The sequence below is a fragment of the Rhincodon typus genome, chromosome 34 (assembly GCF_021869965.1).
Source record: "Rhincodon typus isolate 14 chromosome 34, sRhiTyp1.1, whole genome shotgun sequence".
NCBI classification, from domain to species: domain Eukaryota; kingdom Metazoa; phylum Chordata; class Chondrichthyes; order Orectolobiformes; family Rhincodontidae; genus Rhincodon; species Rhincodon typus.
The window spans coordinates 24,235,063-24,259,652 of NC_063365.1; positions in this window are offsets into that span (position 1 = coordinate 24,235,063).

Here is a 24,590-nt window from a genome sequence, read left to right on the forward strand (position 1 = left end):
GAAGTCAGCAAACAGGATTACTTGCACACCAAACTGCGAAAGCAGCAAGTGATAGACAGAGCTAAGCGATCCCACAACCAACGGATCAGATCTAAGCTCTGCAGTCCTGCCACATCCAGTCATGAATGGTAGTGGACAATTAAACAGCTCACTGGAAGAGGGGTCTCCACAAATATCCCCATCCTCAATGAGCCCAGCACATCAGTGCGAAAGATGAGGCTGAAGTTTTCACAGCAATCTTCAGCCAGAAGTGCTGAGTGGATGATCCAACTCCTCCAGTGGTCCCCAGCATTACAGATACCAGTCTTCAGCCAATTCAGTTCCTTCCACGTGATATCAAGAAACAGTTGGAGACAATGGATACTGCAAAGGCTGCGGGCCCTGACAACATTCTGGGTCGGCGCGGTGGCTCAGTGGTTAGCACTGTTGCCTCACAGCACCAGGAACCCAGGTTTGATTCCATCCTCGAGCAACTGTCTCTGTGGAGTTTGCACATTCTCCCCGTGTCTGCGTGGGTTTCCTCTGGGTGCTCCAGTTTCCTCCCACAATCCAAAGATGTGCAGGCTGGGTGGATTGGCCATGCTAAATTTCCCGTAGTGTTCAGGCATGTGTAGCTTTGTTGGGTTATAGGGGGATGGGTCTGGGTGGGATGCGCCAAGGGTTGGTGTGGACTTGTTGGGCCGAAGGGCCTGTTTGCACACTGTAGGGATTCCATGAATGTAAAAATAGCACCAAAGACATATGCTCCAGAACTTGCCGTTTCCCTAGCCAAGCTGTTTCAGTACAGTTACAACACTGGTATCTACCCGACAAGGTGGATAATTGCCCAAGTATGTCCTGTACCAAAAGCAGGACAAATCCAACCTGGTCAATTATTGCCCCATCAGTCTGCTCTCAGTCATCAAAGTGATGGAAGGTGTCATCAACAATGCTGTCAAGCAGAACCTGCTCAGTGATGCCCAGTTTGGGTTCCGCCAGGGCCACTCAGCTCTTGACCTCATTACAGCCTTGGTTCAAACATGGACAAAAGAGCTGAATTCCAGAGGTGAGGTGAGAGTGACAGCCCTTGACATCAAGGCTGCATTTTACAGGGTATGGCATCAAGGAGCCCTAGCAAAACTGGAATCAACGGGCATTAGAGAATGAGCTCTCCGGTGATTGGAGTCATACCTGACATGTAGGAAGATGGTCGTGGTTGTTGAATGTCAATCATCTCAGCTCCAGGACATCTCTGCAAGAGCTCCTCAGGTAGTGTCCTCAGCCCAACCATCTTCGGTTGCTTCATCAATGACCTTCCCTCCATCATAAGGTCAGAAGTGGGGATGTTCGCCAATGACTGCATAATATTCAGCACCATTTGTGAATCCTCAGACACAGAAGCAGTCCTTGTTCAAATGCAACATGATCTGGACAATATCCAAGCTTGGGATGACAAGTGGCAAGTAACATTCGTGCCACACAAATGCCAGGCTATGTCCATCACCAATAAGAGACAATCTAACCACCTCCCCTAGGCATTCAACAGTGTTACCATCACTGAATCCCCCACTATCAACATCCTGGGGGATATCATTGACCAGAAACTCAACTGAACTCACCACATAAGCACAGATGCTACAACAGCAGGTCAGAGGCTAGGAACATTATGGCGAGTAACTCACTTCCTGACTCCTCAAAGTTTAACCACCACCTACAAGGCACAGGTGAGGTGTGTGATGGAATACTGCCCACTTGCCTGGATGGGTGCAAATAACATTCAAGAAGCTTAACACCATCCAGGACAAAGCAGCCCGCTTGACTGGTACTACATCTACAAGCATCCACTCCCTCCACCACCGATGCTCAGTAGCAGCAGTGTGTACTATCTGCAAGCTGCACTGCAGAAATTCAACAAACATCTCCAGGCAGCACCTTCAAAATGAACGATCACTTCCATCTAGAAGGACAAGGGCAGCAGATACATGGGAACACCAAGCCACTCACCATCCTGACTTGGAAAAATATCGCTGTTCCTTCACTGTTGCTGGGGCAAAATCCTGGAATTCCTTCCCTAATAACATTGTGGGCCAACCCACAGCAGGTGAACTGCTGCAATTCAAGAAGGCAGCTTACCACCACCTTCTCGAGGGCAACTAGGGACAGGCAATAAATGCTGGCCCAGTCAGTGATGGCCACGTCCCTCAAATGAATTTAACAAACTCAAACACATTGCTGTAGGTCTGGTGTCACATGTCGGGCAGGATGGCAAATTTCTTTACCTAAAGGATATTGTCTAACCAGATGGGTTTTTCTGATAATCAACATATTAAACTGACTTCCAATTACAGACTTTTTTTGAAATTAAATTCTAATTTCACTACCTGCCCTGGTGGAATTTAAACACCTGCTCCTAGAACATTAGTCTGGGACTCTGGATTACTAGTTACTGCTAAATCATCACCTTCCCAAAAGAGGTTTGTGAGAATAGTTCCAGGTTATGAGTTCCTTCAGTTATGAAGAAAGATCAAGAAGTTGGAACTGTTTTCCTTGGAGAGGAAAAGGCTGAGGAAATATGATGGAAATGTTCACAATCACGAGCAGGCTGGATAGAGCTGAAAGGGAAAAACTGTCCTTGCTCATACTGGGATGGAGAATGAGAAGGTACAAGTTTAAAGGGGTTTGCAAAAGAAACAAATGCAAACTGAGAAAGAAAAGTCACATTCAGGACTGGACGCCCACAGTGTGGTGGAGACAGGGTCAACTGAGGTATTGAAGAGCATGGTTATTTAAAGAGAATCAATGTGTAGGGTTATAGCGGAAAAGATAGGAATGTTGCACTAAGTTATGATGCTGATGTGATGGGCTGAATGGCCTCCTGCAGTGTAACAGACCTGTGATTCTGGACGGCAATTAGCAGTGAGCCATGGATTCCCCTTCTCATCTCAAAAGGTGCAATTATCACTCCAGAGCAGGATGTCTGAGATTGTCAAATCCATCATAGAAAATGGACTGAGCATTCAAACTCTCCCAATCAGAGTGACTCAGTGACTAATCCATTGTAAGGGTCAGTCTATTATCTTTGCACTGGACAATTTGAGGCATAGTTTCAGTTTCAAAGCAAAACTTGAAACACTCTGATCTAAAATCTCCCCATGCATATCAGGGTAAAAAATATCTATTAAATCAGAGTCTTTCACTTCCTTGACAACAAGGTGCAGGGCTGGATGAACACAGCAGGCCAAGCAGCATCATAGGAGCAGAAAGGCTGACGTTTCAGGCCTAGACCCTTCATTTCCTTCTTTCATTTCCTTCATTGGGATGTTCCTAATGATCAGGGAGTCCAGAACCAGGGGGTCACTGTCAAAGGAAACAGGATAGGATTGAGTTGAGGAGAAATGTCTTCACCCAGAGGGTGGTAATTCTGTAGAATTCTCTGCCACAGAAAATGAATGAGGCTAAAATGTTCAATGATTTCAAGGAGTTAGATTTTGTTCTTGGGGCTAAAGGGATCAAAGGGTGTGGGGAGAAGGCAGGAACAGATTTGGATAATAAGCCATGATTGTATTGAATAGCAGAGCAGGCTTGAAGGGCTGAATGGCTTACTCCTGCTCCTTTTTTTCTGTTTCTGTGTTTCTGTTATATCTAAAATGATTAAAACACAATTTTTAAGGATGTGGTGAATGCAGCCACATTAAACCACTCTCGTTAGTTTACTGGCCAGTTAACTAACACGTTTTCTGAATGAGCTTTTAAACTTTTGAATGAGAACTTTTATGTTTAAGTCACTTGGTCTAAATTTTATTAGATGCCCTACACTGTTAATAGTTCCCAGAAATCAGTTGATGAAATGTGGTGACACTGAACTTCGCCACAATGTGGAGAATAAAAAAGATATTTGTAACGTATTCTTGTCTCATTTAATTTAAACACTGAGTTGTTTCTTTGTTAAAAAGAGTCATTAAGTAAGAAGGATCCCTTCCGAGTGAGTGAAGGGGGCTTTGGGACGATGTGCTGTGGCACTGAGTGGAAATCGATGCAGGAGGGTTCCATTCATACAAAGCTAATCACATTTGTAGATTGTTGCTGCAGCCTGGGCTGAATAAACCCTTATCGCAGAAAAGGTGTCCTGGCCACATCGTGACAAACCGGATCTGTGGGCTCAGGAAAATGGTACTGTGCAACAATAAAGCTCGTGTACAACTCAGGGTCTTCGCTGCCTCCTGTTCAAGTGTCACTCTAAATTTTCAGCATGGCTGCGCAGGAGAAGGTCCAGACTTAACCCCCAGTGACACCGAGAGGAGGCCATACTGAATAGGAATTCACAAGTCTATACAGCTCGACAAACTGAAGCACATGTGTGTCGAGGAGCCGTCTCCAGCTGCCCTCCATAGTTACACGGCCAACTCCAAGAAGTTTAATGCCTCGCCGAAGAAACCATTTCTTTCTAACGAGATCTAATTCGGTCTGAATAGAGTCACCGATATATATGACATTTTCATTGCAAACTAACAAGTGAAGAAATTCAATTATAGCTGAAAGCTCCTTTCTAACAGGGTTTGTCTGCAGACATTTTTGCATATAAAAGCCACTCGACCATCCATCAGAGATCACAGAGCGTAAAGGAAGATATTTTAAATTCTCCACGAGAAACCACAAAGCTAAAGACCAAATAAAAGGTTTAAACCTTTGCACAATTTATTTTCTACAATTGCAATTGGATTTGGCATTCTACAGCTCACAGTTTCAATAATAAGAATGTACATTTTCAATTTTCAGCAAGGAGTTACTGTAAAAAAAATTCAACTTCTGTACAGAAAAGGAACTGACTTTTCTCTGGCAGTGGGAGGTAGTGCGATAGTGCTAATAACCTAACCCAAACTAATTACCAGCATGGTTTAGCAAATGCAACTTCTTCGTTTAATTTAACTTCATGTTTGAATTAACTTTAAATACAATGGAAAAACATTTTTTTTTGTTTATGTAAAGATGGTTTTAAGGTTGGGGATTTTCAGCAATTCAATCTTGCTTTGAACAAGTGCTGTTTAGTTAAATGATCAGTTCACTATATCCCCAGGGATAGGATTTTCACTGCATCGGATGGTGAATGTGGTCAGAGAGAGTTTAACTCTGCTCACCTAGCCCTCATATCATACAAACCTACAGTACATTCGGCCCATTCTGAGGAAGGGTCACCGGGCCGGCAATGTTAACTCTGATTTTTTTCTTCACAGATGCTGCCAGACCTGCTGAGCTTTTCCAGCAACTTCTGCTTTTCTTCAGCCCATCGTGTTCATATTGGCCGAATGGCAACACAATCTCACTTTACAGCTTTTAGTTTGTAGCTTTGTGAATTTTATACCAAATACGTTTTGCAAATGCAACAAGGATTTCTGCCTCTACCACAATCTCAGGAAGTGAGATCCAAATCCCCAACGCCCTCTGGATGTAAAATAATTTCCTCTCAAATCTGTTCAAAACTTCTTCCGTGTAATCTTTATCCCCTGCTTATGGACCCTTAGTTTACTGAAATAGCACCTTCCTATCTACTCTACACAAATATATGTATCCCGCCTCCACTCTGGGTAGATGCCGACTGGAAGGTTTCAGAGAAACCATAATTGAGATCTTTACCAACCATTCAACCAGAAAGGAGAAGCTTTAAGAAACACGACAAATCAATACAAGAATAAAAAGTCCAACTAGGTTTACATTCCCCTTTTCTCCCTTCCAGCGATGTCCAAGGTTGCCCTCACCGACTGGACATAAGGGTGGAGCTTACCTAACATGACGTCCTGCATCCAATCACCCAGGCCCTACTCTCATATTATTGGTCACTCGACATGTCGATTGTCAGTGTCTTGCCGTCCCACAGCCAATCAGAAATGTTCATTAGGCTTTTCATTGTCCAGTCGGATGATCATTGGCCACCAAACAGAAATTTTCATCCCCTCCATTCCTAATATTTTTAAAACCAAACTAAATATTTGATGCAAATGAAAAAAATACTTTGGTGATTTTCCTCCTGGATTTTGCTCACTGCAGAGTTTTGGGAATTGACCTACAATCCCTTGGAGACTTGTGGACAAGCAAATGGATTGGTAACTCTAAAATGACTCCTCTCTCTCAACTCTGAAATCCAGGTTTAAAGAGCATTGTCAACCTAACTTGCTGACCGGATGGAGGAATTGCATCCTTACCAGTTGCCAAAGCATTTTGTGGACAGAAAGTTCCCCTCAGTTAATCTTTGGGTGGAATTCAAGTTGTCGTCCATCTTAGTAAAAGCAAAAAAAAGCAGATTCTGCAAATCTGAAGTAAAAACAGAAAGTGCTGGAGAAACTTGGTGGGTCTGACAGCACCAGTGGAGAGAGAAACAGAGTCTGAGATGAAACTTTTTCAGGTCTTGAGTTCTGAACTTTGTTTCAAAGAACTGTTGTATTGGAATTGAAGCATTAACTCTGTTTCTCTCTCCACAATGCTGCCTGACCTGTTGAGTTTCTCCAGAACATTTTGTTGTCATTCGTACTTAGAGAGCAGTATTCAGTGTCTAACAACTGAACAGAGTTTACTGGTCAATGGACACAAGTGAGGACTGGCCTGTGGTATTCATCTCCTCAACTGAGGCCAAAGTTTTTCATTTGAAATTCTGGAAAACTCTCACAAAAAAGTCATCAATTGCTCACTTCAGGTTTAAAATTAAAATAATTGATTGATACCACATGCTTGCTAATGCATCATTAAAATTTCCTTTTGTCTGCTATTTTAACAGTGGTGCTCCCTTGTTTAGAACGTGTTAACATTTGCTCAAATAGCAACAAAGGAATTTCATACACATATGCTGATCTCTGATAATGGGAGGGCTCTGATTTTGAACAGTCAGTTCTGTACCTGAACATTAACCCTATGAATCCCATTAATGTTGTCTGCAGCTTCACACTTCACTCCACACAGTCTCTTCCATCTGAATCGGGGAATGGCCTTTTGTACAGCCTCAATTTGTCAACAATTAGTTCGGTATAAAGATGGTAATCAAGGACGCGTCCTTTTTGAGTCATGCCAAGTGTGGGAGGCCTCTGAGTATGGGGTCGGAGAATTTATTTCTTGCTCTGTTACGACTGTGGAAATGCAGTTGTTTCATGAAAGGGACCATATTCAAATTGGTGAGGATTGACTTGCTTTTCACTCTTTTATAAACAGTCAGTGGTCTAGCCAAAGACAAAACATCCTTGTGCTTGGCACCATAGTGTAGGCAACAGGCACATTTAACTGCACCCGAGTCCCTGCTGGTGAGTGGCAGAACATTACTGCTAAGCACTGACCCTTCACTGCCCTCTGGAGCATGGATCATCCATCATATGGAATCTTGAAAGCAAAGCCGATACATTGAGAACAGAGGCAGCTCAATTAGCTCAGTCGTCTATGAGGTGAAAAGACAATGCAATAATTCAAAATGCTTGTGATCATCCTGTCCTGGCCTCCTTTGAAGTGCTGATTTGCTCAGCATAGGGAGAGGCAAGCAAATGCAAATTTACCTGTAAAAGTATTTTTAAAGGGATCTAGTTTGGGAGTGGATGGCTCGGTGACCAAGCTGAATAGTTAGGAAAAAGGTCTAATTAGTGTGAGAGAGGAGAATGGATTCAGCTGCAGTCTCAGTTCCAGCTCCTCCCTCCTCACCAGGCTGGCTCGCTATTCTGAACATACTGTCCTCTGGCTTTGTCTCTGAGTCAGACTGTTGTTCAAGCTTTTTGCACAATTGGTCAGAGAAGAAGAATTGAATTACAATAAAGATCATATTTTGTTATTTTAGAACAGAACAACAAAACTCTCTCATTTAACTCCACACTTTCTAGATCTAAAAAGATTAAACTCTTCATTGTAATGTGTACAGAGCAATTTAAACTTGAAGAAATTTCCTTTGGTGCCTTTATAAAGCCTTACTTAAACATTCTAGGATTCTCTGGACATTTGAGTTAATAGACTCTACATGTCCCTGACTCTGCTGTGAAATACTTCAGGTATATTATTTTATATAAGATTACATAAAGACTGTATCTTTTTTTTCTGTATTTGTTATTGTTACTGAAAAGGGGAAAGGACTGCTTTAAAACCATCTATGTGGAAGGGGTTTTTTCTTTTTCTTTATTCATCCATGGGATGTGGGCGTCACTGGCTAGGCCAGCGTTTATTGCCCATCCCTAATTGCCCAAAGGGCAGTTAAGAGTCAACCACTTGCTGTGGGTCTGGAGTCACATGTAGGCCAGACCAGGTAAGGATGGCAGTTTCCTTCCCTAAAGGATATTAGTGAACCAGATGGGTTTTTTCCCGACAATCGACAATGGATTCACGGTCATCATTAAATTGTTAATTCCAGATATTTATTGAATTCAAATTCCACCAGCTGCCATGGCGAGATTCGAACCTGAATCCCCAGAACATTATCTGGGTCGCTGGATTAACAGTCCAGCGATAATACCACTAGGCCAAAAAGCAAGTTACAGAAACTCATTGTAAGTGGTGTTTACACTGTTGCTTTGTTAACCAATAGGAGAGGCTAGTTATAGATGGGCTGACACCAGAGGGTTTGTACGAAGCAACATGTAGCCGATTGGCCTGTGCAGTGGTGACCAGTTGTCAATGACAAAAGCTATCAGCATGCTAACAGCTATGTGATTGGGTAACTGAACAGCCTGTGGGTGTGATCGATATTATCTTCAGAAGCAGAGGTGATGTGTGTCTCTCTGCAGTAAAAAAAACCTACAGTCTCAAGAAAGCGAGTTATCTCTTCCATTAGTTGCTGTAAACCATTTCTTTTTAACGAATAAATCAGAGACTTTCTATTTTGAGAACCACTCACTCTGTTCCTCCCGCAAGGAAGTGAAAAGTACCTGGAGAGGAGGGATTGAAATGCAGCAAGTCCTGACAGGAAAAACAGGATAATATCAGCAAACCTTGTGGAAAGGGATTATTGAAATACCTTCCCAGTTTTTTTTTCCCTCCAACTATAACACCACTTTTTTTTTTCTCTGTCTGGGTTTGTCTGTATGTTTGTGCAGTAGAAATTTTATTGGGGGTTAGTGTTTTGATAAGTACGGTTATATGTCAGCAGTTCGTAATTACTTACCCGTGGCTCAAATCTATTTATTTGTAATTAACCGTATTTCTTCAGTCCAGAAATCTGGTCTGTGTTTTGTGTTTGCTAGGTCTAAACAGATAGTAAATTAGGAAATGATCGCTTACTTTGTTAAAATTTATAACTTTTCTGACAAATCCTGGAATAGCTGAGATGGATTTCCAGTGTGCAGTGAGAATGAGAACTCCAGCTGTTAGGGTTAGAGCATTAGCGGTTACCTTTAGGTTTATGATAGGGATGTTGGGGTTACAGTGTTAATGCTAGGGTTCAAATAATAGGGTTGGGTTAGAGCATTAGGGAAAGTAGTTTGGAACGTGAGGCATAACAATAGGAGTAAACCATTTGACCCTTCAAGTCTGCTCTGGGGAAGAGAGTTCCACACTCTATCTACCCTTTGGGAGAAAGAAAACCCCCATCTCTCTCTTAAAAAAGTAACGTCTCTTATTCTTAAATGGTTATCCCTTAGTTCTAGACTCCCCCACAACAGGGAATATCCTCCCAGTCAAATCCCCACAGGGTGATATATGTTTCAATAAACTCCTTCTCATTTTTTCAAACCCCAATGGAATAGGTTCAACATTTCCTCACCAGATAAGCCCTTCATCCCAGGAATGAGTCGAGTAAACCTCTTCCTGAACTGTTTCTAACCCAATTATATTCTTTTTTCAAAAGCCATTTTCTGCTGATACTTGTCAACACTTGCAACTGCACCTTAGCACCAATGCAGAGATGCGCATGCTTGCAATTCAAGAATCACTGCATCATCACGTAGAATTCCAAAGACACCATACACAAAGGAATTGCTACCAAGCAGAAGAGGTGCTTCATTGAAACAGAGTTCAGCAGGAGGGAGTGAGGGGGGAGTAAGGGAGTGAAGAAGTGAGGGGAGGATTAATGGAGTGAGGATGGGGGCTGAGGATGTGGGAGAGTGAGAAAACGGAGATGGGGAGTGAGGGAGTGAGGACAAGGAACGGGGGAGTGAAGGAGTGAGGACAAGGAATGGGGGAGTGAGGGAGTGAGGATAAGGAATGAAGGAGTGAGGATGTGGTCTAAGGGGGAGGGAGGAAGCCAGGACAGGAAGTGAGGACATGAGGGAGTCGAGGCTGTGAAATGAGGGAGTGTGAACTGGGAGTTAGGAGACAGGAATGAGGGATTGAGGATAAGAGTGAGGGAATGAGGCTGAGTGAGGGAGGATAGTGATGGGGAGGGCAGGGGTACATTCACAGCACCCCTCCCTACCCCATCACTGTCTGTGTCTCAGACATAACCTCATTCAGCCTTACCTTCTTGCATTAGTTTGTTATTGTGACTACTTGATTGCACCATTTTTCAGACTGGCAATGCTCCCACTTAAGTGCACAAGCCCCAGTTCCAATAAGATATGTGCAGGAATTTTCTGTGCATAGTCTGCATGGTTGTAGTGTCTGTGGACCCAACCCTTTCAAATAAGAAGCCCAAAACTATACACAGTACTCCAAATGTAGTCTTACCAACGCCCTGTACTGCTGCAGGAAAGCTTCTTGACTTTTATATTCCAGTCCCTTGCAATAAAAACAGCATTCAATTTATTTTCCTAATCATTTGCTGTACCTGCACACATTAACATTTTGTGACTCATGTAGCAAGACACCCAAATCCCTCTGCACCACAGTGCTCTGCAATCTGTATCCATTGAAATAATATATTGCATTTCCTTTCTTGCTGCCTAAGTGAACAAGTTCATATTTCCCCATATCTTCCAGGAGAATGAAGTTTAAAAACAAAATTTCACACATTATTCAAGCATTCCAAACTCATGAATTAGCAACCGTTCGCATTTACTAAGTTATTGATATGCTTCATTAACTTTCTTATTAATGCATAATTCCATAAGACTCAGTTAGATGCTCCCGCGATTGTCTTCGTACGTGAGAATGTGAGAGACACAATTACTTTAAGACTCACAAGCCTCTCTGAGAAAGAATCCTACAAACTGTGAAATGCTTTAGAATATTTTGAGCCTGTGTGTTCACTCTCAAACATTCCAAATGTTTGGGTTAATGCAGTTTCAATGGACAAACAGCACAAACACTGGGGTGAAAAAGCTGGTTGCACTTGAATTGTTTCAGGAGGTGTAGCAAGAAATAAAGCTGTGGGAGATGAAAAGTCATTGCACTGTGTCATAGCTAATGCAGAAATTTGCAAAACAGGTGCACCAGATCAGAATACAAAAAAAGTCTTTGGGCCAAGGAGTGAGGTGTCCCGATAAGTGCTCCATAACCTTTGTCACCCTCAGAAGTGTGAGTACATCATTTGTTGCAGCATCATAGTCTCTGAAGATCATAGTTTTTCAAATGATGGAAGTGTTTAATCAGATTGATATTGAGAAGATATGTTCAATTGTTGGAGAGATCAAATCTAATTGCCATAAGTACTAGACAGTCTGTATTAAGTGTAATAAGGAATTCAGGAGAGGCTTTGTTGGCCTGACAGTGGTGAGAATTGGGACTACCCAGGAATAGTTGATGTAATGACACACATGTATTTAAGGGGAAGCTAGATAACACATGAGAGAGAAAGAAACCGAAGGAGAAGATGATAGCGAGAGGAGACACTTGGGGCCTAAATCCTAACACAGACTAATTGGGTCAAAGCTCTGTGCATGAAGGATGCACATAACCTGATACATCTACAGCAGAGTTTTAGGAGTAAAACAAGCTGAAGGGGAGGACCTGGTCTCCATATCCCTGAAACTGCTTCGACTACATCATCCTCCTGGATCCCCCTCCTCAAACAAACCAGGTTCAGGCAGCTGAAGGACTGCCTTCTGGTCAAGATGGCAGGGGAGTAGAACGCTCCAACCAGAGCTCCTCCGCTCCTTCTGTTTCTTTCTCTTTCTCTCTTTTTTGCCTTTTTGGTCTCTCAGTGGGTTTCTGCCTGGACCCCCGACAGCTCCCAGCCTGGTCTCTCGGTGGTTCTTGGTGTGTCCCGGCCTGGTCTCTTGGTGGTTCATGCCAGTGTCCCAACTCGGCACGTGAGTGGATCCTGCCCAGATGTGTTCCCGAGGCATCGGGGAAGATCAGGGAGGTGGCAGTTTCAGTGATGGTATCTGCAGTGACAGCAGAGCATTATAAGCAGAGGACTCATCAAAGACTGTTGAACTTCTAACTTATTCCTTTATTTTCCTAGTTTAAACTGTGAAAGACTTTAATGTAACCTATTATTTATTTATTCTTTATTTATTTTTCTATTACTCTATGAAGTAATGCTTAACTTCTTAATTCTCATTTCTTACCACTTGGTACCTAACCTTCTTTTGTACCTAGGCACCTTGGTACCTAAAATGGCACCATGTGTGGCAACATTATACACTTTTCACTGTCCTCCTGTACTTGATTACATGTGATATTGTTTGCAATTTACCCTCAAAATTCTTTTTTTATTCCTCATTATTTTTTGGTCATTTTTGTTGGTTTTTGAAACTTTCCTAATCCTCTGTTTGCTGCTAATTTTAGCCACATTGTGCTATCTTTTCCACCTTTATGCTAAACTTGACTTTCCTGGTTTACCATGGCTAGTTTATCCTCTTGAATGCTTCTTTCTCACTGGGATATATCTTTGTTGTGAGCCATGAACTATTTTCTTAAACATCTTCTATTTTCCTCAGTTGTCTTTCTTGTTAAAATCTTTCTTGGTCCACTCTAGCCAACTCTATCCTCATTCCTATATTGACATTTTTAAGGCCTTTATTTAAGTTTAGAACAATTGTTTCAAACCCAAGTTCCATCCTCTCAAATTGAATGTTAAATTGGACCAAGTTATGGTCATTGTTTCTTGTGGGATCTTTTACTCAGGGATCAATCTGCTTCATTATATATCACCCAGAAAGAAAACAGTGTTATCTCTGATTGTACCCACACCATAATGCTTGATGAAACTGTCTCAAGTATATTTTATGGATTATCCCTGCTAATGACCAGACATTCTATTTTGGTGAGGCCAGTGATGAATTCCATGCTTTTCACAAAATAGTGTCATGGATTGGTCATATGAGAGAGCAGACGGGGCTTCAATTTAACATTGCCCCTGAAGATGGTACCTCTAGTCATGCTAAACTCCCTTAGTGCTGACCCTGCAAGAGTGCAGTGTTCCTTCAGTACTTACACTGCTACAATGCAGTGGTCCCTCAGCACTGACACTCCGACAGTGTTGCACTACCTCAGCACTGACCCTCCGACAGTGCGGCACTCCCTCAGCGCTGACCCTCCGACAGTGCGGCACTCCCTCAGTGCTGACCCTCTGACGGTGCTGCACTCCCTCAGCGCTGACCCTCCGACGATGCGGCACTCCCTCAGCGCTGACCCTCCGACAGTGCAGCGCTCCCTCAGTGCTGACCTTCCGACAGTGCAGCACTCCCTCAGTACTGACCCTCCGACAGTGCAGCACTCCCTCAGTACTGACCCTCCGACAGTGCAGCACTCCCTCAGCACTGACCCTCCGACACTGCAGCACTCTCTCAGTACCAACCCTCCGACAGTGCAGCGCTCTCTCAGTACTGACCCTCCGACAGTGCAGCACTCCCTCAGTACTGACCCTCCGACACTGCAGCACTCCCTCAGCACTGATCCTCCTCCTGCAGCTTCCTCCTGCAGTTTCTTGAGAATGGCAAAGGGGTTTAAAGTGAGACCGTTGAAATTACATGTAATCGCTGATGAAATTGAGCTGGTTTTGTGATTTGAATTGTATCCTGTGTCTCGCTTTGTAAATGTGAGACAGTGAAGACCATGGTAGTTTGTATCATTGCTTGGCCGATTAGTGGGACAAGCGGAAGCACCGCCCCAGCTGCTCACTCTCGCTTCAAAATCAGCAAGAAGATGGTGTCAGCATTCGGTGTTTCTCCATCACTCGCACTTTCCTTTTGCAAGGTCCATAGCATGTGTCTATTCCCAACAGTTTTCCTGGGAAGCCAATCAGCTCCTGCAGATTACGTCTCTAATTGTGATCCAGGGGTCCCCAGCCTCTGCCAGTGAGGGATGAGGATCGCCGACTTGCTCTTTTGACCCCAGCCTGTGTAACCAGGTTAATGGTTAGATCTCCTGCAGCAAGGAGTTGGGCCTGAATGTCCATCAGGAACTCGGACTTGTTCTCACTCCCAGGCTCTGACCTTATCCAGGTGTGGGAAGTGTATTATTTCCTGTGCCTGCAACCGAGCCAGACACTGGCACATGCTTTGTGAGCCCCTAGCACGCCTTTGAAAGTAAATGTCAAGTCTATTATCTGCCTAAGTACAGAGAAAGTCTGTGCATTGAACCCAGTGCCCGGAGAGGTCTCCAAAATAACATTTCTCATTAACTGTACGTTTTTCAACATCCAGTTTAATTGCACCGTGAGGGGACAATTTTGGAAACAGGTCTTTGTGCGTTAAACACCTAACGCTTATAAATAATTCTTTAAACCCCCACACTTCACTCGCACGATTGATTGGGTCAGGTCCAGAAGCTGCAGCATTCACTGAATATTCAGCGGCCCAGCCTGATAAAGGCTGGGTTAAAATCCGCAACGTCGCTCCAATAAATCTGATTGACTTTTCTTTGGCAGTCTGTAATTCCTGGACAGACTTGGCAGAGAGAGAGAGGTTAAAACACGCTGCACTCAGACATTTGGCGAACAGCTTTACACAGAGGAATAATTCGATTGCGTCTCTCTGAGTGCAAGTTCCACAAGACTGCAAGAAAGAGGCGGAGAGGTTTTGGGTGAAATTTAAACAGGGGTTCGGGTGGGGCAAGGGTAAAATATTGCACGGTGCCAATGGCAAGTCTGCCTCAATGGAGAGCCTGCCATTATATTTGGCTCCTTTAGTCGCCCGGAGACATGCAAAAAAAAAATCAACGATTCCTTCAGCTACCTACAAAGCTGCTGTTCTCCGTGCTAGGAACAGAAAGAGAAGATTTTACCCTGGGTTAGACTTGTTACTTCAGAGGTTGTGGGCGGGATTGACAATGACCAGCGACTAGATAGTGAACAGAAATGAACCCAGTATAAAACGTAACAAAAACAGAAGTTGCTGGAAAAGCTCAGCAGGTCTGGCAGCATCTGTAAAATCAAGAGTCAACGTTTCGGATCCGTTGATCCTGCCTCAGAACAGTATAAAACGTAGCAGAGTGAAGCAGAGATGTGCTGTTTGAGTTACAGATGTCAAAGTCTGTGGGTGTGAAGCTATGGCCTCTTTTCATCCCATGCACCCGTCCTTTTCCCTCTTTTCCCCATCACCTCCTATTCAAACTCACTCCCACCTCCACCCATGATCCCCAACCCTCTTCTTGTCCCCTGTTATATGAGACCATCCCCTTTAGGGAAGGAAATCTGCTGTTACCAGCTCTGGCTCTATGTGACTCCAGACCCACAGCAATGTTGTTGACTCTTGACTGCCCTCTGGACAATTAGGGGAGGGCAATAAATGTTGGTCTGGTCAACAATATGAATTATTTAAAAAAAACATCTGAAGAACTGTGTCCTGTTTTATTCTCCATATTAAGGAATGCTATACTTTAGAGTTGGGTATTGCAAGGCTTCATTAAATTAGTCCCTGGAGTAAGTTAGCCATCCTATGATGAGTGGCTGAGTGAATTGGATCAATATTCTCTGGAGTTTAGAAGAATGAGAGGTGATTTCATTCGGACAGACTCGATTCTGAAAGGGCTTTACAGTGTCTGAGTGCTGAGAGATTGTTAACTGGCTGGGGAATTGAGAACACAGGAGCATAGTCTCAGGATGAAGGGACAATCATTTAGGACTAAAATGAGGAGAAATTTGTTTATTAAAAGGGTTGTGAATCTATTATATTCACTCACCTCAAGAGTTGTGGATACTCCATCACCGAATATATTTAAGGCTGGACTGGATAGATTTGGGGTCTTTCAATGAGTCAGGGAATATAGGGAGTGGGCAGGAAGGTGGAGCATGAACAGAAGATCAAACCTGATCATATTAAATGGCAGACTGAGCTCGAGGGATGATTCCTGCTCCTGTTTCTTACATTCTTATGTTCTCTTTCTTGTTGTCCCTCCTGCTCCTTCTTCTGGTTCCCCTTATTCTGTCCCTTCTCTGCCATGAAGGTTTAAACATTGGGTTGATCTCTTTCAAATGGACTTTCCCTTTCATGAATTCCTCAGAGTGAAAATGCAGATGAAGCTGCTGCCTGGGTGGTCGTCCCTACAACTGTATTTTTATTCTTGCATATGATGTGGGCATTGCTGGCTATATTTGAACTCAGTAGTTGGCTTGACTGTTTCAGAGGGTGACCCACATTGCTGTGTGGTCTGGAGTCACATGTAGACCAGGTAAGGATGGCAGATTTCTCTTTGAAAAGGGCATGAATGAACCAGATGGGGTTTTACAGCAATGGTTATATGGTCACCATGAGGCTAGCTTTTTGTTGCACAATTTTATCTGCCCTGTTGGGATTTTGAACCCATACTCCCAGAACACTAACCCGGCATTTTGGATGACAAACCTCACAATTATTACCACTATACAACCGCCTCCCCAGCTCTGAGGGTCTCCTCCTTGTCACAGGATTGGGTATGGTTCTATGAGTCTACGTATATCTCCAGTTCCTAAATTAGTTTCTGGACCAGCCTCGGAGAGGTAAACGCTGTGATGAGGCAGAATTACCAGAGCCTGCAATACTTAATATCATGATCACAATTAGAAATGCCAACCCACTTGCATTCCCCTTGAGTCTCCAGGAATTAAGTTAATCTCCAGGACACTAATTGCAAGGAGTCAGCAAGAAGAAAAATCACAGGTTTCTTAAAATAATTGTGCTGTTTCCTTTTCCTGTGACCAGTTTTGTTTATTAGTTACAACATTTTTCTGATGGGAGGGAAAGCCTGAGCTACTTTCTAAGCTGTTGTTTGAGTTCTAATATTGAAGGAAAAAAAAGGACATGTCCCAGAATGTGTTACAGTCAAAAAGGTGCTTTGAAGTGCAGTCAGTATTGTAATGTAAACAACTCAAGTACTATACAGCAAGCTCCCACAAACAGCGATAATAACTAGAGCCAGGAAGAACACCCAATTTTCTTCAAAATGGTATCAAGGAATCTTTTGCATTCGCCTGCCAGACACCAGTTTAACCTTTTCATATGGAAGATGGCACCTGCAAAACTGCAACACTTCATCAAACCGCACTACATCACTTTCTAACTTTGTCTTCAAGCCTCTGGAGTGGGTCTTGAATCCCACAACCTCCTGACTCAAAGGTGAGAGCGCCACCCTCTCAATCAAAGCTTCTTTTTGAGGTGGACCCATCTTTTGATTGGGATACATTTGATTAACATCCCTTTCTTACATTCCATGTTTTAATTGATCTTTTCTTTTCTGCAGCATCCTCATTGCTGCTTGTTTGAGTCAGGAAGGGAACAAAACTTTGAGCGACAGCATGATCTCATTGAGTTAAAATTAATGATGGAATTTTACTCTGAAGGTTTAATGTTGTTAACTTGATAACTCTCATTGGCTTTTGGAATGGAGCAAATTATTGAAGGTGAAATTGGATTAGACTCAATAGTGTAATGGAATCAAACCTGACTAGAACGAACAGGAAAAAATGGAACTAAAATTGATGATGATAGTAGTTTGCTGTAAAAGGTAAGAATGTGTTCAAACATGAGTTACCAGGAATAAGGGAATTCCTGAGTTTGGTACTGGGTGTGAAACAGAGAATAAATTTGACCAACTGAAGTTGTTTTGCTAAATCCTTGATTTTCATCTTCGTTCTTCAAATAAAAGAGACAACACATTTAAAAAGAAACTATGATACAGAGCCACAAACCTGATAAATTGAGAATATCTCTTTAACAAGTTTTAATTAGAATAGAATTATATAGAATTTTAAATAGAACTGCAATGATCTACTGAGAATATTATTAAAAGAGTCAGAGCCTATGCCAAGACAAACTCACAAGAGATGGAATATTGAATGATGTGTGATCAATAGGCTTGTTTAGCAACAGATGGTTGGACAGCAGCCAGGTGGAAGCTCTATTTAGGTCAGTATTTGGTTTAAGGAAATTTTAACACACAGTCATTAGCGACAGCAGAGTGCCATCTGCTGCTAGTCCACTGACTTATTTACAAACCTATGTGATAGTTGGTTAAATCATTAACAATGTACAAGGTCAGCCCTGCATCAAAAATAAGCCTGGTAGCTGCCGGGGTTTCTAACCAACATTCAGGTACCTGCACTGATTAATAATTCTTAATTAAAAGAACCCAACCCAAAAGAAGGCCTAAGGTCTCTGTGACCTACTGTGATTCATAAACATTGAGATTGGACTCTCATGTTGATTGACTACAGATGGCAGGTGCAAAGGGGCAATGTGGCAAATTGTTGCTTACATCCTTTAATCTGTGTCATGAGAGACTGGTTGATCACTTTCTAATGAATATTTATTGGATTGATCCCAGGTGGATGCTTGATAACATTGCCAGACTGAAGATAGTTGTTGACTTTGATAGGAAATGGACAACTTACCAACATGTTTCATCATTACATTTATTATTCTCCAAATTTCCATAAAAATACAGAACCTCATTCCTGAGCCACCATTTATTCAAACTATATGCATAAAAACTATGTTCATAAAAAGAGGTTTTGACCATTGCCCTGCTTTTGCTGATAATTTATTACAAAGTAGAAGTGCAAATTTGTTAAAGTACACTACTACAGCTCAGTGACAGTTTCATTTGCCATTACATTATCCATAAAGCAGAAAATTTTACAGCATTTAGAATGAAAAGAGTTTGGACAAAGGTCTTTTCCCAAGGATAGGGGAGTTCAAAACTAGAGGGCATAGATTTAAGGTGAAAGGGGAAAAATTTAAAAGGAACATGAGGGGCAACTTTTCCACACCGAGGGTTGTGCAGATATGGAATGAACTGCCAGAGGAAGTGGTAGATCCAGGTACAGGTACAACATTTAAAAGACATTTGGACAGGGACATGAATAGGAAAGGTTTAGAGGGATATGGGCCAAATGCAGGCAAATGGGACTAGTCTAGGTTGGGAAACCTGGCTGGCATGGACAAGTTGGACCGAAGGGTGTGTTTCTGTGCTGCATGACTCTATGACTCTATATTACAATGAAGCATACTGTTGAAATTAATGAACAGATTTAAGCCGTTGAAAATGTTATGGTACTGCCGAAGGGGTCCCTCCACTCAAATTGGCTACACTAACTTTGATTCCAGCCTTTTCCATTTCATCTTACCAACAAGTCTTTCTAGTCCTTTTTCCATCATTTGCTCATGCTGCTTCCTCTTAAAAGTACTTATTTGCTTCAAATACACCTTGTGATGGGAAGGTTCCCAATGCTCTCCACCCACTGAGAAAGCAGTCTCTCCTGATTTCTGTGTTGAATTTATTTGTAACTATCTCATACTCATAACATCTATATTTGGACACCCACACAAGTAGAAATATTTGTCTATGTATAAACACCTCAAGCATTTTGAATTCTCTCATATTCTTCCCTAATGAAAAAGTGAATCAGTATAGTTGCCTTTGAATTTACACTAACTTGTCCCACCTCACAAATGCTCAACATCAATTAAAGTTTAGAACTTTAATCTCTAGTGTTACTTTACACCAGCAACTGAGGCTTTGAATCAATCCTGGTAAGATTGGTGAACCATGTTGAGTATCTTAGCTTATGCCAAGAACTGGATAGAGTTGTTTGTCCAGGGGCAGATTTGGGTTTTCTTTTACTTGTAAGGTTATCTGTGAGAATTATAAATTGTGTCTTTAGTAAGCTGTATTGCTGTCAAGTTGAACAGACATAGAGGTTGTGGTTGTTGGGTGCAGGACATGTCTGACAGGTTTGCAGTGTCTATGTGTCTTTACCTGTCTCTCTACTTGTGCATATTCCTGTATATGTATCTTAATATATTTGTTTCTGTCTCTGTGTGCCTCTCTCTCTGTTGCTGTGATGTTGTTTGTGTATGTGTCTGTATGTGTGTCTGACAGTCAGTGTTTGTGTATATACCTAGGTGTATCCGTGTATCTGAGTGAATTCGTCTTAAAAAGTGACAATATATTTAAGTATTTGTGTTTATATCTGTATATGTATCTGTGTGTATCTGAGTGTCGATGTATATCTGTGTGTTTGTATATGCGTGTGAATTGATCTTTCTTTTAATATGTGTTTGTGCATCATTTTTGCTATAGGTGTGTATCTGTGCATATATCTGTGTATTTGTGTTACGTCTGCGTCTGTATCTGCATGTGTGTGTGTACTACATACAATGTGTATATACTTATGTCTGTGTGTGTACCTGTGTGCCTATTTGTGTTCCTATGTGTCTCTGCATACCGGTACGTCCGTCAGTCCGTGTGTACCTGTGAGCGTGTCTGTGTGTATACCCCTGTGTGTCTGTGTGCCTACGTGCCTGTCTGTATTCCTACGTGTCTATGTGTGAATTTGTGTACCTGTGATTGTCTGTATATCTGTGTGTGTAAAAGGATTAGCGAGTGTCAAAATGTTGCTGGAAATTTTAGAACGGAACTCGAAGAATCTTTTATAAAATCAATATCTCAAATCAGTTTAAAGTATTATCGAAATAGGAATTTCATATAGAAGCGCAAGAAATCTATAAATTATAAATTTCAAACAATATTCTCCGACCAATTGAGAAGGCAAACATGTTCAATGTAAATTCAGGCTTTAAAATTCGTCCTGGTTAGGTACAGTTTCTCAGTGTCAGAAAAGGAGTGGGTTCGCTTAGGCTTTGGGTGAATTTCTCCTGCTAAAACTAAAATGAAGAAGATTCGGATGGAGTCATCTAGACTCGAAACGTTAGCTTGCTCCCTCTCTACGGATGCCGCCTGACCCGCTGTGATTCCCAACATTTTTTGTTTTCAGCCATTTTATTAAATTTGAATTTTAAAAATCATCTTTGTTTCCATCTTTCCAGAATGGAACAAGAGGTAATTTCAAAGCAAACGCGAATCACTCCAGAGAGATCCCGAATCTCTCACTCAAGATAACAAAGAACTGTACATACTGGAGATCTGAAACTAAAGCAGAAATTGCTGGAGAAATTCATCAGGTCTGACAGCATCAGTGGAAAGAGAGTTAACATTTCGGGTCCAGTGACCCTCTGGGATATTGCTTTCTCTAATTTTATTCATAGAAGCATATCACAGAATCCCTACAGTGTGGAAGCAAGCCATTCGGCCCATCGAGTCAACACCAATCCTCCGAAGAGCATCCCACCCAGACCCACCCCCTACCCTATCCCTGTAACCCTGCATTTCCTGTAGCTAACCCACCTAGCCTGTACATCCCTGGACAGTGTGGGGCAATTTAGCATGGCCAATCTACCCTAACCATTGATTGACAGAGGTTTAAAAAATAGTGTGAATGTCTTTGCATTGTATAAAACACTCAAACTTTTACAAACATTTCAAAATCTCCGGGACCCACAAGGGAATAAAACAGATTTTAGCACAAGCTCCTTCACCGTTCCACTGAAATTCCCCGGAGGTACTTCCGTCGTAACTTCAGCGGAATTTGCAAGGCAGTGCAGTACCCATGGCTCTGCCGCCCGTTCCCAGTTGAACATCAGTGACGTGCTAACATGGGGTTTTAGCGATGCCTTGCAGCTCTCAGTGCCTCAGTGCTGTAACCCAGGCGCACTGGCAGTTACATATGCGCCAACGCACAGACGTTAAACATTACTCCTGCCAAAATTATCTCCGTCTGGAGTGAAAACATCATTAGCATCTGGACAAAAACAAATAAACACAGCGAATGTGCAAACTGCTCTAACGTTTATTCTCCTTAGCAAAGAAAATTTTTAAAAAGCCTGCTCATTTGAGACTGAATTTAGCCACAAAGCAGAAGTACATGAATAGAGAAAGGTTTGGAGGGATATGGACTAGGAACAGGCAGGTGGGATTCTGTTTAATTTGGGATTATGTTGGGCATGGACTGGTTGGACCGAAGGGTCTGTTTCTGTGCTGTATATGAGTCAGAGCACACTGACATTGTTCCACTGCTTTTCCTCAGTTTTCCCACCTGGTTGGATGTTAACTGTATGAAATGTTGGTGACGGAGTGCATAACTGGCCACCTCCAGTTCATTTCTGTCGGAAGATTACCTTCTGGGCTTAGTTTTTCGACTTTATATTTTAAACTACATCATCGAATGGAGTGAACCTTGATCAGCCAATTCCACTTTCTCAATCTCGGTGTTCATGGAAATCCGGGAGTCAATTAAGTAGGGAACTTGGCTAAATCCTAACTAAGATCAAACTGATTTTCCCTTCCCTGAGCCTGGTCCCAGTAAAAGAGCCGAGAGCAGGGTTTGCACATTCTAGCCAGCTGTAATGGCATTATTCACTATGAGGTTAGTATAGCTGGGGGCTCTGGTGGGGCAGTGATAATGTCCCTACATGTGACCCAGAAGCTACGGGACCAAGACCCAGCTATGTGTCATAGCAAGTTATAGATGGGAGTGAGGTGCTGCAGACTACCAGTCAGAGCCTCCCCGGCGTTTACTGTATGTTTCTGTTCCATTTACAGAGCTGTCTTATCTCATTCTCCCGTAGCAATCAAAGGAAACCGGCAGATGGGATGGGAAATCCCTTCGTTTCATCTGGAAATGATCCCATTGTTTAAAAATAATGATCCTATAATGTTTCTTTAATGTCCAGAGGCTCTAGTCAGGTACCTGCTGAACTCTCTCTCTCTGGGTGGGGTAAAACCGTGTCTAACTGGATACGGTTGGTGATGACAGATTGTATCAGTGTGAAAACATTGGGTCATTGGGTCACCACAGGCAGTGGTAGGACAGTCAGATATATTAGGTACATTTAAGCTTGGATAAGCACATGGATGATAGTAAAATGTAGGGTATGCAGGTTAGTTTTGATCTTAGAGTAGGATAATAGGTCAGCACAACATCATGGGCCGAAGGGCCTGTACTGTGCTGTACCGTTCCCTGTTCTATTAAAGAATTAGCAGCATTCGTCAGATGTTCATTAACATAATTAATATACTCGAAAGAATACCCAGAAATAACATGAGATTAGGGTGTTATTAGACAGGCATTGACACAGTCAGTGAGTAATGAACGATGGCAACTTGAAAAGCGGTTTGTGTAAGACTTCCATGAAGGATGAGAGGAAGTATGTAGCTATTCGCCAAGTACAAAGTATACAGTACCAGCATGAAATATGAAAGATTCAAGGGAGAGTCATAAAGAAAATTCATGCCAAACGTTTCAGGAGTCTAAATCGTTTCCGTTGAAATCAAGAAGATGGCTTGAATTTTTTTGCAATATTTACACATCCTGTTACTGACCACTGACCCACATACAGGACGTGGGCGTCGCTGACTGAGCCAGCATTTATTGCCCATCTCTAGTTGCCCTTGAGAAGTTGGTGCTGAACTGCCTTCCTGAACTGCTGTATTTCATTTGGTGTCAGTAGATCCTGCAATGCTGTTAGAGATTAAAGGAGTCCATTCAAGGGGGAGGCAATGGCCTAGTGGTATTATCGCTGGACTGTAAATTGAGATTTGGACAACATTCTGGGGACCCAGATTCAAATCCCGCCACGGCAGACGGTAGAATTTGAATTCAATAAAATATCTGGAATTAAGATTCTAATAATGACCGTGAATCCATTGTTGATTGTCGGAAAAACCCACCTGGTTCACTAATGTCCTTTAGGGAAGGAAACTGCCATCCTTACCTGGTCTGGCCTACATGTAACGCCAGACCCACAGCAATGTGGTTGACTCTGAACTGTCCTCTGGGCAATTAGGGATGGACAATAAATGCTGCCTAGCCAGTGATGTCCTCATCCCGTTAATGAATAAAAAAAAAATTGGTGTAGGGATTGGTATTCTAAGTGCGGGCTGGATGTGGACTTGTTCCCTGTTATTATCAACAGCCAAAGGGGCATGCTGCTTTGTACAATCCACTCGTCTTTGGGACATATAGCCTACGTACCTGGCATCACACTGGCACTGAAATTCATATACTATGTGACTCACTGGCTGGCTGTTTCACACTGTAACTAAGCAGAAGCAATTGGAGTGGTGTTAGTCAAGACCTGAGCAGGATGCTACCATCCAATCCAAAAGATGTTCTGTCTGTTGCACTAAAGTGTGACAGATTTCAAGCTAACACTCCTGTAATTTCTTGCTTTCTATCTCCTTCAGTGTTTAAATAAAGGTATTGCCTTTGCTTTCTTCCTACCTAAATGAAACATCATCTGATCAAGGGAGTTGGGAAAATTCAAACCAATGCTAACTCTTCACTTCCTTTCGGACCCTAGAATAAAGCCCATTAGGACCCCTGTACTTAACAAACCACAGCTTCAACCATTTGCCCTTCACTGGTGATTGTAATTTTCCTGAGCTTCTCCCTCCCTTCCATTTCCTGATTTAGCCTTGCTTCTGGGATATTCAAAACATAGGGACAGGCCATTCAAGCC